The following is a 14,822-nucleotide window of genomic DNA, read 5'->3' as shown; positions in this document are numbered from 1 at the left end:
TATGTTACTTGCCCGAGATTCGATCGTTGGTATCTCAATACCTAGTTCAATCTTGTTACTGGCAAGTCTCTTTACTCGTTTCGTAATACATCATCCCGTAACTAACTCATTAGTTACAATGCTTGCAAGGCTTATAGTGATGTGCATTACCAACTGGGCCCAGAGATACCTCTCCGACAATCGGAGTGACAACTCCTAATCTCGAAATACGCCAACCCAACAAGTACCTTCGGAGACACCTGTAGAGCACCTTTATAATCACCCAGTTACGTTGTGATGTTTGGTAGCACACAAAGTGTTCCTTCGGTAAACGGGAGTTGCAAAATCTCATAGTCATAGGAACATGTATAAGTCATGAAGAAAGCAATAGCAACATACTAAATGATCAAGTGTTAAGCTAACGGAATGGGTCAAGTCAATCACATCATTCTCCTAATGATATGATCCCGTTAATCAAATGACCACACATGACCATGGCTAGGAAACTCAACCATCTTCGATTAACGAGCTAGTCAAGTAGAGGCATACTAGTGACACTCTGTTTGTTTATGTATTCACACATGTATTATGTTTCCGGTTAATACAATTCTAGCATGAATAATAAATATTTATCATGAAATAAGGAAATAAATAATAACTTTATTATTGCCTCTAGGGCATATTTCCTTCACAGAACCTGAGGATAGATCGAAATTCGGTGATGAGACGGTCGTCTATTCTGATGGCGAGTCATCCACCAGTGAGACCGAGTCATTGTTGTTGGCGAACGTAGTAATTTCAAAAAATTTCCTACGCACACGCAAGATCATGGTGATGCATAGCAACGAGAGGGGAGAGTGTGATCTACGTACCCTTGTAGATCGACAACGGAAGCGTTAACACAACGTAGAGCAAGTAGTCGTACGTCTTCCCGATCCGACCGATCCAAGCACCGTTACTCCGGCACCTCCGAGTTCTTAGCACACGTACAGCTCGATGACGCTCCCCGGGCTCCGATCCAGCAAAGCTTCGGGGATGAGTTCCGTTAGCACGACGGTGTGGTGATGATGATGATGTTCTACCGACGCAGGGCTTCGCCTAAGCACTGCAACGATATGACCGAGGTGGAATATGGTGGAAGGGGGCACCGCACACGGCTAAGGAACGATCACGAGGATCAACTTGTATGTTCTAGGGTGCCCCCTGCCCCCGTATATAAAGGAGGGAGGGGGAGGTGCGGCTGGCCCCCAAGGGGTGTGCCTGGAGGAGTCCTACTCCCACCGGGAGTAGGACTCCCCTCCTCTTGCCTTGTTGGAGAAGGAAAGGGGGAGAGAGAAGAGGAAAGGGGGGCGCCGCCCCCCCTTCCTTGTCCTATTCGGACTAGGGGGGAGGGGGCGCGTGGCCTGCCCTGGCCGGCCCCTCTCTTCTCCCTTCTGGCCCATGTAGGCCCATCTACCCCCCGGGGGGTTCCGGTAACCCCCCCGGTACTCCGGTAAAATGCCGATTTCACCCGAAACAATTCCGATGTCCAAATATAGGCTTCCAATATATCAATCTTTATGTCTCGACCATTTCGATACTCCTCGTCATGTCCCCGATCTCATCCGGGACTCCGAACTCCTTCGGTACATCAAAACTCATAAACTCATAATATAACTGTCATCGAAACCTTAAGCATGCGGACCCTACGGTTCGAGAACAATGTAGACATGAACGAGACACGTCTCCGGTCAATAACCAATAGCGGGACCTGGATGCCCATATTGGCTCCTACATATTCTACGAAGATCTTTATCGGTCAGACCGCATAACTACATACGTTGTTCCCTTTGTCATCGGTATGTTACTTGCCCGGGATTCGATCGTCGGTATCCAATACCTAGTTCAATCTCGTTACCGGCAAGTCTCTTTACTCGTTCCGTAATACATCATCTCGCAACTAACTCATTAGTTGCAATGCTTGTAAGGCTTAAGTGATGTGCATTACCGGGAGGGCCCAGAGATACCTCTCCAACAATCGGAGTGACAAAACCTAATCTCGAAATACGCCAACCCAACATGTACCTTTGGAGACACCTTTGGAGCACCTTTATAATCACCCAGTTACGTTGTGACGTTTGGTAGCACACAAAGTGTTCCTCCGGCAAACGGGAGTTGCATAATCTCATAGTCATAGGAACATGTATAAGTCATGAAGAAAGCAATAGCAACATACTTAAACGATCGGGTGCTAAGCTAATGGAATGGGTCATGTCAATCAGATCATTCACTTAATGATGTGATCCCGTTAATCAAATGACAACTCATGTCTATGGTTAGGAAACATAACCATCTTTGATCAACGAGCTAGTCAAGGAGAGGCATACTAGTGACACTCTGTTTGTCTATGTATTCACACATGTATTATGTTTCCGGTTAATACAATTCTAGCATGAATAATAAACATTTATCATGTAATAAGGAAATAAATAATAACTTTATTATTGCCTCTAGGGCATATTTCCTTCAGTCTCCCACTTGCACTAGAGTCAATAATCTAGTTCACATCGCCATGTGATTTAACAACAATAGTTCACATCACTATGTGATTAACACCCATAGTCCACATCGATATGTGACCAACACCCAAAGGGTTTACTAGAGTCAGTAATCTAGTTCACATCGCTATGTGATTAACACCCAAAGAGTACTAAGGTGTGATCATGTTTTGCTTGTGAGATAATTTTAGTCACCGGGTCTGTTATATTCAGATCCGTAAGTATTTTGCAAATATTTATGTCAACAATGCTCTGCACGGAGCTACTCTAGCTAATTGCTCCCACTTTCAATATGTATCCAGATTGAGACTTAGAATCATTTGGATCAGTGTCAAAAACTTGCATCGACGTAACCCTTTACGACGAACCTTTTTTGTCATGTCCATAATCGAGAAACATATCCTTATTTCACCCAGGATAATTCTGACCGCTGTCCAGTGATCTACTCCTAGATCACTATTGTACTTCCTTGCCAAATCAGTGCAGGGTATACAATAGATCTGGTACACAGCATGACATACTTTATAGAACCTATGGCCAAGGCATAGGGAATGACTTTCATTCTCTTTCTATCTTCTGCCGTGGTCGGGCTTTGAGTCTTACTCAACTTCACACCTTGTAATACAGGCAAGAACTCTTTCTTTGACTGCTCCATTTTGAACTACTTCAAAATCTTGTCAAGGTATGTACTCATTGAAAAAACTTATCAAGCGTCTTGATTTATCTCTATAGATCTTGAAGCTCAATATGTAAGCAGCTTCACCGAAGTCTTTCTTTGAAAAACTCATTTCAAACACTCCTTTATGCTTTGCAGAATAATTCTACATTATTTCCGATCAACAATATGTCATTCACATATACTTATCAGAAATGTTGTAGTGCTCCCACTCACTTTCTTGTAAATACAGGCTTCACCGCAAGTCTGTATAAAACTATATGCTTTGATCAACTGATCAAAGCGTATATTCCAACTCCGAGATGCTTGCACCAGTCCATAAATGGATCGCTGGAGCTTGCATATTTTGTTAGCACCTTTAGGATTGACAAAACCTTCTGGTTGCATCATATACAACTCTTCTTTAATAAATCCATTAAGGAATGCAATTTTGTTTATCCATTTGCCAGATTTCATAAAATGTGGCAATTGCTAACATGATTCGAACAGACTTAAGCATAGATACGAGTGAGAAACTCTCATCGTAGTCAACACCTTGAACTTGTCGAAAACCTTTTGCGACAACTCTAGCTTTGTAGATAGTAACACTACTATCAGCGTCCGTCTTCCTCTTGAAGATCCATTTATTTTCTATGGCTTGCCGATCATCGGGCAAATCCATCAAAGTCCATACTTTGTTCTCATACATGGATCATATCTCAGACTTCATGGCCTCAAACCATTTTGCGGAATCTGGGCTCATCATCGCTTCCTCATAGTTCACAAGTTCGTCATGGTCTAGTAACATGACTTCCAGAACAGGATTACCGTACCACTCTGGTGCGGATCTCACTCTGGTTTACCTACGAGATTCGGTAGTAACTTGATCTGAAGTTTCATGATCATCATCATTAGCTTCCTCACTAATTGGTGTAGGTGTCACAGAAACCGGTTTCTGTGATGTACTACTTTCCAATAAGGGAGAAGGTACAATTACCTTATCAAGTTCTACTTTCCTCCCACTCACTTCTTTCGAGAGAAACTCCTTCTCTAGAAAGGATCCATTCTTAGCAACGAATGTCTTGCCTTCGGATCTGTGATAGAAGGTGTACCCAATAGTCTTCTTTGGGTATCCTATGAAGACATATTTCTCCGATTTGGGTTTGAGCTTATCAGGATGAAACTTTTTCATATAAGCATCACAATCCCAAACTTTAAGAAACGACAACTTTGGTTTCTTGCCAAACCACAGTTCATATTGTGTCGTCTCAACGGACTTAGATGGTGCCCTTTTAAACGTGAATGCAACTGTCTTTAATGCATAACCCCAAAACGATAGTGGTAGATCGGTAAGAGACATCATAGGTCGCACCATATCTAATAAAGTACGGTTATGACGTTCGGACACACCATTATGCTGTGGTGTTCCAGGTGGCGTGAGTAGTGAAACTATTTCACATTGTTTTTACTGAAGACCAAACTCATAACTCAAATACTCTTCTCCACGATCAGATCGTAGAAACTTTATTTTCTTGTTACGATGATTTTCCACTTCACTCTGAAATTCTTTGAACTTTTCAAATGTTTCAGACTTATGTTTCATCAAGTAGATATACTCATATCTGCTCAAATCATCTGTGAAGATCAGAAAATAATGATACCTGTCGCGAGTCTCAATATTCATCGGACCACATACATCAGTATGTATGATTTCCAACAAATTTGTTGCTCGCTCCATTATTCTGAAGAACGGAGTCTTAGTCATCTTGCCCATGAGGCATGGTTCGCAAGCATCAACTGATTCATAATCAAGTGATTCCAAAAGCCCATCAGCATGGAGTTTGTTCATGCGTTTTACACCAATATGACCTAAACAGCAGTGCCACAAATAAGTTGCACTATCATTATTAACTTTGCATCTTTTGGTTTTAATATTATGATTATGTGTATTACTACGATCGAGATCCAACGAACTATTTTCATTGGGTGTGTAACCATATAAGGTTTTATTCATGTAAACAGAACAACAATTTATTCTCTTACTTAAATGAATAACTGTATTACAATAAACATGATCAAATCATATTCATGCTCAATGCAAACACCAAATAACACTTATTCAGGTTCAACACTAATCCCGAAAGTATAGGGAGTGTGCGATGATGATCATATCAATCTTGGAACCACTTCTAACACACATCGTCACTTCACCCTTAACTAGTCTCTGTTTATTCTGCAACTCCCGTTTCGAGTTACTAATCTTAGCAACTGAACTAGTATCAAATACTGAGGGGTTGCTATAAACACTAGTAAAGTACACATCAATAACATGTATATCAAATATACTTATGTTCACTTTGCCATCCTTCTTATTTGCCAATCACTTGGGGTAGTTCCGCTTCCAATGACCAGTCCCTTTGCAGTAGAAACACTTAGTCTCAGGCTTAGGACCAGACTTGGGCTTCTTCACTTGAGCAGCAACTTGCTTGCTGTTCTTCTTGAAGTTCCCCTTCTTCCCTCTGCCCTTTTCTTGAAACTAGTGGTCTTGTCTACTATATATCAACACTTGGTGTTTTTCTTGATTTCTACCTTCGTCAATTTCCGCATTACGAAGAGCTTGGGAATTGTTTCCGTTATCCCTTGCATATCATAGTTCATCACGAAGTTCTACTAACTTGGTGATGGTGACTAGAGAATTCTGTCAATCACTATCTTATCTGGAAGATTAACTCCCACTTGATTCAAGCGATTGTAGTACCCAGACAATCTGAGCACATGCTCACTAGTTGAGTGATTCTCCTCCATCTTTTAGCTATAGAACTTGTTGGAGACTTCATATCTCTCAACTCGGGTATTTGCTTGAAATAATAACTTCAACTCCTGGAACATCTCATATGCTCCATGACGTTCAAAACGTCTTTGAAGTCCCGATTCTAAGCCATTAAGCATGGTGCACTAAACTATCAAGTAGTCATCATATTGAGCTAGCCAAACGTTCATAACGTCTGCATCTGCTCCTGCAATAGGTCCGTCACCTAGCGGTGCATCAAGGACATAATTCCTCTGTGCAGCAATGAGGATAAACCTCAGATCACGGATCCAATCCGCATCATTGCTACTAACATCTTTCAACACAATTTTCTCTAGGAACACATCAAAATAAACACAGGGAAGCAACAACGCGAGCTATTGATCTACAACATGATTTGCAAAATACTACCAGGACTAAGTTCATGATAAATTTAAGTTCAATTAATCATATTACTTAAGAACTCCCACTTAGATAGACATCCCTCTAATCCTCTAAGTGATTACGTGATCCAAATCAACTAAACCATGTCCGATCATCACGTGAGATGGAGTAGCTTTCAATGGTGAACATCACTATGTTGATCATATCTACTATATGATTCACGCTCGACCTTTCGGTCTCAGTGTTCCGAGGCCATATCTGCATATGCTAGGCTCGTCAAGTTTAACTTGAGTATTTTGCGTGTGCAAAACTGGCTTGCACCCGTTGTAGATGGACGTAGAGCTTATCACACCCGATCATCACGTGGTGTCTGGGCACGACGAACTTTGGCAACGGTGCATACTCAGGGAGAACACTTTTATCTTGATAATTTAGTGAGAGATCATCTTATAATGCTACCGTCAATCAAAGCAAGATAAGATGCATAAAAGATAAACATCACATGCAATCAAAATATGTGACATGATATGGCCATCATCATCTTGTGCCTTTGATCTCCATCTCCAAAACATCGTCATGATTTCCATCGTCACCAGCATGACACCATGATCTCCATCATCTTGATCTATATCAATATGTCGTCACATGGTCGTCTCGCCAACTATTGCTCTTGCAACTATTGCTATCGCATAGCGATAAAGTAAAGCAATTATTTGGCGCTTGCATCTTATGCAAAAAAGAGACAACCATAAGGCTTTTGCCAGTTGCCGATAACTTCAACAAAACATGATCATCTCATACAACAACTTATATCTCATCACGTTTTGACCATATCACATCACAACATGCCTTGCAAAAACAAGTTAGACGTCCTCTACTTTGTTGTTGCAAGTTTTACGTGGCTGCTACGGGCTTAAGCAAAAACCAATCTTACCTATGCATCAAAACCACAACGATAGTTTGTCAAGTTGGTGCTGGTTTAACCTTCGCAAGCACTGGGCATAGCCACACTCGGTTCAACTAAAGTTGGAGAAACTGACACCCGCCAGCCACCTGTGTGCAAAGCACGGCGGTAGAACCAGTCTCGCGTAAGCGTACGCGTAATGTCGGTCCGGGCCGCTTCATCCAACAATACCGCCGAACCAAAGTATGACATGCTGGTAAGCAGTATGACTTATATCGCCCACAACTCACTTGTGTTCTACTCGTGCATATAACATCAAACCATAAAAACCTAGGCTCGGATGCCACTGATGGGGAACGTAGTAATTTCTGGGAACGTAGTAATTTCAAAAAATTCCTACGCACACGCAAGATCATGGTGATGCATAGCAACGAGAGGGGAGAGTGTTGTCTACGTACCCTCGTAGACGACAGCGGAAGCGTTATGACAACGGTTGATGTAGTCGTACGTCTTCACGGCCCGACCGATCAAGCACCGAAACTACGGCACCTCCGAGTTCTAGCACACGTTCAGCTCGATGACGATTCCCGGACTCCGATCCAGCAAAGTGTCGGGGAAGAGTTCCGTCAGCACGACGGCGTGGTGACGATCTTGATGTACTACCGTCGCAGGGCTTCGCCTAAGCACCGCTACAATATTATCGAGGATTATGGTGGAAGGGGGCACCGCACACGGCTAAGAATATGATCACGTGGATCAACTTGTGTTCTCTAGGGGTGCCCCTGCCTCCGTATATAAAGGCTCAAGAGGGGGAGGCCGGCCGGCCATCATAGGGCGCGCCAGGAGGAGTCCTACTCCCTCCTGGGAGTAGGACTTCCCCCCCAATCCTAGTTGGAATAGGATTCACGAGGTGGGAAAAGAGAGAGAGGAAGGAGGGGCGCCGGCCCCCCTCTCCTTGTCCTATTCGGACTAGGGGGAGGGGCGCGCGGCCCAGCCCTGGCGCCTCTCCTCTTCTTCCACTAAGGCCCACAGGCCCATGTACCTCCCGGGGGGTTCCGGTAACCTCCCGGTACTCCGGTAAAATCCCGATTTCACCCGGAACACTTCCGATATCCAAACATAGGCTTCCAATATATCAATCTTTATGTCTCGACCATTTCGAGACTCCTCGTCATGTCCGTGATCACATCCGGGACTCCGAACAACTTCGGTACATCAAAATGCATAAACTCATAATATAACTGTCATCGTAACCTTAAGCGTGCGGACCCTACGGGTTCGAGAACAATGTAGACATGACCGAGACACGTCTCCGGTCAATAACCAATAGCGGAACCTGGATGCTCATATTGGCTCCTACATATTCTACGAAGATCTTTTATCGGTCAGACCGCATAACAACATACGTTGTTCCCTTTGTCATCGGTATGTTACTTGCCCGAGATTCGATCGTCGGTATCTCAATACCTAGTTCAATCTCGTTACCGGCAAGTCTCTTTACTCGTTCCGTAATACATCATCTCGCAACTAACTCATTAGTTGCAATGCTTGCAAGGCTTATGTGATGTGCATTACCGAGAGGTCCCAGAGATACCTCTCCGACAATCGGAGTGACAAATCCTAATCTCGAAATACGCCAACCCAACATGTACCTTTGGAGACACCTGTAGAGCTCTTTATAATCACCAGTTACGTTGTGACGTTTGGTAGCACACAAAGTGTTCCTCCGGCAACGGGAGTTGCATAATCTCATAGTCATAGGAACATGTATAAGTCATGAAGAAAGCAATAGCAACATACTAAACGATCGGGTGCTAAGCTAATGGAATGGGTCATGTCAATCAGATCATTCACTAATGATGTGATCCCGTTAATCAAATAACAACTCTTTGTCATGGTTAGGAAACATAACCATCTTTGATTTAACCATCTTTGATTAACGAGCTAGTCAAGTAGAGGCATACTAGTGACACTCTGTTTGTCTATGTATTCACACATGTATTATGTTTCCGGTTAATACAATTCTAGCATGAATAATAAACATTTATCATGATATAAGGAAATAAATAATAACTTTATTATTGCCTCTAGGGCATATTTCCTTCAGATTTTGAGAAAGCATATGATAAAGTTAAGTGGCCTTATCTTCAGCAGACAATGCGCATGAAAGGATTTAGTGAGGCATGGAGGAACCAGGTGGGTTCTCAAGTCCAGAAGGGTAGTGTCGGAATCAAGGTTAATGATGATATCGGCCATTATTTTCAGACACACAAGGGTCTGAGACAGGGCGATTCTGAAGGAAATATGCCCTAGAGGCAATAATAAAGTTATTATTTATTTCCTTATTTCATGATAAATTTTTATTATTCATGCTAGAATTGTATTAACCAGAAACATAATACATGTGTGAATACATAGACAAACAAAGTGTCACTAGTATGCCTCTACTTGACTAGCTCGTTAATCAAAGATGGTTATGTTTCCTAATCATGGACAAAGAGTTGTTATTTGATTAATGGGATCACATCGTTAGATGAATGATCTGATTGACTTGACCCATTCCGTTAGCTTAGCACTTGATCGTTTAGTATGTTGCTATTACTTTCTTCATGACTTATACATGTTCCTATGACTATGAGATTATGTAACTCCCGTGTGCCGGAGGAACACTTTGTGTGCTACCAAACGTCACAATGTAACTGGGTGATTGTAAAGGTGCTCTACAGGTGTCTCCAAAGGTACATGTTGGTTGACGTATTTCGAGATTAGGATTTGTTACTTCGATTGTCGGAGAGGTATCTCTGGGCCCTCTCGGTAAGACACATCACTTAAAGCCTTGCAAGCATTGCAACTAATGAGTTAGTTGCGGGATGATGTATTACGGAATGAGTAAAGAGACTTGCCGATAACGAGATTGAACTAGGTATTAGATACCGACGATCGAATCTCGGACAAGTAACATACCGATGACAAAGGGAACAACGTATGTTGTTATGCGGTCTGACTGATAAAAGATCTTCGTAGAATATGTAGGAACCAATATGGGCATCCAGGTCCCGCTATAGGTTATTGACCGGAGACGTGTCTCGGTCATGTCTACATTGTTTTCGAACCCGTAGGGTCCGCACGCTTAAGGTTTCGATGATAGTTATATTATGAGTTTATACGTTTTGATGTACCGAAGGTTGTTCGGAGTCCCGGATGTGATCACGGACATGACGAGGAGTCTCGAAATGGTCGAGATATAAAGATTGATATATTGGAAGCCTATATTTGGATATCGGAAGTGTTCCGGGTGAAATCGGGATTTTACCGGAGTACCGGGAGGTTACCGGAACCCCCCGGGAGATATATGGGCCTTAGTGGGCCTTAGTGGAAAAGAGAAGAGGCAACCAGAGATGGACCGCGCGCCCCTCCCCTCCCTTGGTCCGAATAGGACAAGGAGAGGGGGTCGGCCCCCTTCCTCTTTTCCCCCCCTCCGCGAATCCTATTCCAACTAGGAAAGGGGGGGAATCCTACTCCCGGAGGGAGTAGGACTCCTCCTGGCGCGCCACCTCTAGGCCGGCCGCACCCCCCCCCCCCTTTGAACCTTTATATACGGAGGCAGGGGCACCCCCTAGAGACACAAGTTGATCCACGTGATCATATTCTTAGCCGTGTGCGGTGCCCCCTTCCACCATAGTCCTCGATAATATTGTAGCGGTGCTTAAGCGAAGCCCTGCGACGGTAGTACATCAAGATCGTCACCACGCCGTCGTGCTGACGGAACTCTTCCCCGACACTTTGCTGGATCGGAGTCCGGGGATCGTCATCGAGCTGAACGTGTGCTAGAACTCGGAGGTGCCGTAGTTTCGGTGCTTGATCGGTTGGGCCGTGGAGACGGACGACTACATCAATCAAACGCTTCTGTTGTCGATCTACAAGGGTACGTAGATCACACTCTCCCCTCTCGTTGCTATGCATCACCATGATCTTGCGTGTGCGTAGGAAAATTTTGAAATTACTACGTTACCCAACAGATTCCATGTCTCCTCTGTTGTTTAACATAGTGGCCGATATGTTGGCCATTCTTATTGGTAGAGCCAAGCAACATGGTCAAGTGGAGGGGTTAGCTAGTTCCTCATCTGGTTGATGGAGGAGTATTCATCTTACAATACGCTGACGACACTGTCCTTTTCATGGAACATGACATTGCTAAAGTGCGTAATATGAAATTTATATTATGTCTCTTTGAACAATTGTCTGGTTTAAAGATAAACTTTCACAAGAGTGAGCTGTTCTGCTTTGGGAAGGCCAAAGACGAGCATGATACTTATAGACAATTGTTCGAGTGTTAACTAGGTTCTTTACCATTTAGTTATCTGGGCATACCGATTCACCGCCATAAGTTATCTAATAAAGAATGGAAGTGTATCGAAGATCGAATTGAGAAAAAGCTGAGCCGCTGGAAGGGTAAGCTTATGTTTTATGGAGGTCGGTTAGTGCTGATTAATTCGGTATTGACTAGTATGTCGATGTTCCTATTATCGTTCTTCGAAATTCTGAAAGGGGTACAGAAGCGACTTGATTTCTTTAGATCACGGTTCTTCTGGCAGTCAGATGAGACTAAGAGGAAATACCGACTCGCGCGATCGGATATCCTTTGCCGACCAAAAGATCAGGGTGGTCTTGGTATTGAAAATTTAGAAATCAAAAATAAATGCCTTATGAGTAAATGGCTCTACAGGTTAGAAGCAGAGCCGGAGGGCATGTGGGCACAGATTTTGCGCAATAAATATTTGCAGTCGAAAACACTCGCTCAGGTTACCACGAGACCAACTGACTCTTCATTCTGGAAAGGGCTTATAAGGACGAAGGATTTGTTCTTTCGTAGGGTCAAATTCTTGGTTGGCAATGAGATGTCAACAAGATTTTGGGAGGATAAGTGGTTGGGAGAGACGCCCTTAGCCGTCCAATATCCAACCCTTTATAACATTGTGCAACGTAAGGAGGACTATATAGGTACAGTTTTCCAAACGATCCCCTTGAATATCCAGTTCAGACGTGCGCTAGTTGGTGAGCGATGGACGGCCTGGATGCACTTGGTTCAGAGATTAATAGATGTTCAACTCTCCGACCAGCTAGATTCGACGCAATGGAAATTAGCTAAAAATGAGGTCTTTACGGTGAAATCGTTTTATATGGATCTAATTAATTCTGGCGCAATCTCAAGATCATTGCATATCTAGAGAATTAAGGTTCCCTTGCGTATTAATTTTTTTATGTGGTTTGTCCACAATCAAGTTATTCTCACCAAGGACAACCAAATTAAAAGGCGTTGGGTAGGTAGTTCACGTTGTTGTTTTTGTGATCATGATGAAACAATACAATATTTATTTATTGAATGCCCACTCGCCAAATTGCTTTGGAGAACGATTCATATAGCCTTCAATATTAACCCTCTAGTTGACATTGATTCGTTGTTTGGAACGTGGTTAGCTGGGTTGAACATACTATTGCGGCTCGTATTTGGATTGGAATATGTGCGCTTCTGTGGGCTATATGGAACCGTCGGAATGATTTTATTTTTACAGACAATACAATTTAATTTTCTTGCAGGTCATCTTCAGAGCTACTGCTTGGATCCGTACGTGGTCCTTACTCACTCCTATGGACTCCAGGGAGCCTTTGGTTACTGAGTGCAACCAGAGGGAGATGGTAGCACGGGCTATATTCAGCCGGTTCGGATGATGGTCGCATAGCAGGATAGGACTCTAGGAGTCTTATCATACATATTACCATACCGGTTGTGATTGTCAGCGCATACTTTTATCTTTTTCATTTGCTTTGCTCTGCTCGCGAGCTGTAATACTTTTATGACTTTATGCTACTTTGCGAACTATTAATAAGATAGTTGCATGCATCATTATGATGCAGAGGCCGGGGATAAACCTCTATTTCCAAAAATAAAATCGAATTCTTGGGTGAGGAGCTTGGAGATGATGGGCGAGGCGACCCAACCTAGCAGCAATGCTAACTGGATCCATGGCTACAATTAGCTTCGAGAGAGGGCCGGGGAGAGAAGGCTAGGCTGCAGTGCAGGTTGTATGGATATGTAGCTCAGGCTGGTAGGAGTTAGTCATCATACTGATTGCTGAGAAAGACCAATTAATTGTAGTATGTCAAAGTTGGTTGGCGATCGAGTTGGAGATAAGAAACGGGAGGAGCTAGCTCAATTAATTGTTCACGCATGGATAGGAATCTATTGTATTGTATGGCGTTGGGCAACAGGCTTAACTTCACTTCAGAACCACTTGTAGAAAATTACTCCGATTTCTATGTGGAAAAAGGGGGGCCACCTGCCGGTTTGTACACCGATAGATTGATCCTCCCTGACGAAATTTCCGAGCAGAAATATGCGTGAGAACAGAGATGCGGAAACAACGCACAAGTAAAAAAGCACACGGCCGGCCAAGAAATTTCAAAGTTGGTTGGCGAGTTGAAGATGAGGAATGGAAGGAGCTCAATCATTCATTCACACAGCGTAAGGTACTGTTTTGTTTGGGAATCTTCAGAGCCACTTGCACAACCTTTAAGGTCGATGCCCTCAAAAAACAAAAACAAAAAATAGCCAGGTCGATGTAGAAATTTCCTAAGTGATATACCTACTAGTCTTGAGTTTTCCTTGTAGAGCAATGATCGATAGAAAATTAGCCGGTCCACGCACACGCACCGATCGATCTTCCCGGAAACATTGCACAAGCAAAGCGCCCGTTTCAATCGGGCGGTGGGTTTCAATCGCCGTAGTTTTTCTTTCGGGGAATCGCCGCTGTCTGTAGTGGAGTCGATATTTTGGGCTGGCTCTGCAGATTTCTACGTGGGCTCTGTGGCCACTGCAGCAGTCCCAATCTATGGCCAAATTTCGGTTTTTGCTCTTTCTTTGTTTTTTTCTCCAAACTTTATAACTCCCATGAGATTATCTCAAACTGTGGGAGAGCGCATGACGAAACAGAATGCTAGGGTTTTTTCATGAAGCACTGGACAAAGACATGAAAAATTTCCAGGAAGTATCTATGGTGGACATTATTGGAGCTAAATCCGGCAGATACCTCAGCGCAGGGTATCCTGGAGTAGCGAGTTAGGTCGAAAGGGAAACCGGCACAGAGTTTACCAGGTTCAGACCCTTAAGAAGAGGTAATACCCTACTCCCGCTCGTGTATATTCGATTGAGGTATAAAAAGGATAGTTATAAACCAAGCAAGGTATTGTATGATGATCTATCGACTAGCTCGGACCCCCTACTTATATAGCATAACAAGGGTCCTAGGGTTATACAACCTAGCCGGCTACGTCGGTGAAGGAGGAGTCCTCCGTGATTTCGGTATCCTTGTCTCCGGAATCTTCTCGTAGACTGCCATGGGTTGTCCTAATGGCCCAGGGCAGAACCAACGTAGGGGTCCTTGGGCCGGCCCGCTACCATCAAGGTGTGGTACCCTGGGTGGTAACAACACTTCGAAAGCACATGGATAGGACTTTTTTATTTTCAACTTAATAAACGTTGCCATTTAGTAATTA

Source organism: Triticum urartu, chromosome 2, assembly GCF_003073215.2.
Source record: "Triticum urartu cultivar G1812 chromosome 2, Tu2.1, whole genome shotgun sequence".
In the NCBI taxonomy this organism is placed as follows: Eukaryota; Viridiplantae; Streptophyta; class Magnoliopsida; order Poales; family Poaceae; genus Triticum; species Triticum urartu.
Note: the sequence above shows the minus strand (reverse complement) of the source record.